Source organism: Anticarsia gemmatalis, chromosome 25 (genome assembly GCF_050436995.1).
Source record: "Anticarsia gemmatalis isolate Benzon Research Colony breed Stoneville strain chromosome 25, ilAntGemm2 primary, whole genome shotgun sequence".
NCBI classification, from domain to species: Eukaryota; Metazoa; Arthropoda; class Insecta; order Lepidoptera; family Erebidae; genus Anticarsia; species Anticarsia gemmatalis.
This window is the reverse complement of record NC_134769.1, coordinates 4,304,045-4,306,062: the sequence shown is the minus strand read 5'-3', so window position 1 is coordinate 4,306,062 and position 2,018 is coordinate 4,304,045.

Here is a 2,018-nt window from a genome sequence, read left to right as displayed (position 1 = left end):
CTCGGTCTTCAGAATGATACGCGCCAGGTCACACTATACTGATAACATTTCTGCGCATGACACTCGAGCCCGTACATAGTTCATTGGGGAAAACTTCAAAATCAACTTGTTTTAATTATTTGTAAAGAAAACACAAGCGTTGCCGGGATTGAAACACTTTCGAATACCCTCAGATTTTTTAAAGATAAACGTATAATTTTTTTCCTTTAGCTTTCTTATTTTTGGTGAAAAAAAGCGTTGATAATCGACTCATTTTAGCTTAATCATCTATCAATACTGTACGAGTAAAAAAGCTTAATTTTTATTGACCTCCAAATTAAACACATGATACATTTAATTTGCATTTAATAGAAGAAAATAAAATTGACCAAAGAACATAACGATATAATGTAAGAAATTATAAATAATACATTTAAAAATGCTGATCTGCATCAGGGAATACTGCTATAGTAGGAGAATTATATAAATAAGAAAGATTTAGAAAATCCTCAGATCCTCCTAATACATAACTACATAAGAAAAAACAATTATTCTAATGTTAGAATATACTATATGTACAAATGTAGCACCTTTTCCTTCGTGAAGTTGGTAACAAAACCTAAAGTAACTCTATCTTCTGAATACACTTTCACTTTGAAAAACTGAATCGATTAGGGCTTTGCATTTTTGCGTGCCGATGCATTAGATATAGTCGTATTTTGGTAAAGGAAAAATGTAAAACTAATTATTTGGTATTCACGCCGGCGAATCTCGAAAGAAATAATTTCATAAAGATGTGATATTTGACAGGAAAACACATACACAATTAGGAGAAATATCCCAATTGCCTCCAGCGCGTGAAATAATTAAAAGTTCCAACTTAGTAAGAAAAGGATTAACAAAGAAAGCTTGCATTTCTCACTGAAATTTGTTCAACGTCTCCAACTATTTGTCTTGAAAGTTCAAGACGAATCGCAGCTTACTTCCGTGACAGTAACAGATATCTTCCACAAAAGCCTTAACTTAGCCAGTCTGCTTTAAAATCTATGGTATTTTACCTCTACTACACGAAGGACATGAAATAAGTCCTATTTTTACCTTGATCTAGACCAAAACTAGTTCTTTACAAACAATTAAAACAAAAATCTAAATGCGTGGCAAAGCATGTGTTTGTTATGTGTTTTATTCTTATTAACTAACAAAGTGAATAACAAAGAAATATGTACTATTTTTGTCATTGACTGACCTAAACTTGTTGGACTCAACAATGGAGGTAACATAAGAAGAAAAAGGAAGGTTTAAATTTGTTAAATGACTTGGATATAATATAATTATATTAATACGTTTTAAAGAAATATTTATAAAATAAGATAAATATAAAACAAAAGTTACATACTTATTAACTAATATCATATTATTAACATGCCCTTCTTGAGAACAGCAAGATTTTTAGGATGAAGAGCAATCCCCTACAATAAAATTAGACCTTGCTCTCAGTGAGGTAAGCAGTGACACGGGACCCTTACAAACTTCTTTTACCTTATTTACATAATTTGTCACAAATGGCCGCTACTGCCTGAAATGTAGATAAAACTAAGGTTCACCTTACTAGGTACTATAGATATCAGTGGCCTAGCTATGGCATGACAAGATGGTGTGGAACACCGGGGCCCTTGAGCTCAGGCAGCCCCAGGACTAACTATCAACTAACCTTTTTTTATTGCATCTTGTTTATACAGAACTGGAGGTAGCTATAACTTTAATAGTCATTGACACAAAGAAGAAGGAGATACCTAGCATCTTGTAATTTGGCAGTGGAGGAGCCCTAGTTTCTTTTTTGCTCCGGAGCCACAGACTACCTATCTACTTCAGTGCTAGAAGTTAAAGTCCCTTGAGATAAAACAGTAGAGAATGTTACGAACAATACAGAAACACTAGTAATATTCGTACAACTTAGTTCACTAATTGCCGGGAACTTTTATAGAGTGTGTAGCAACAGCAAGTGATACATTCCTTTAAAGCACTTACTAATTTCTTTA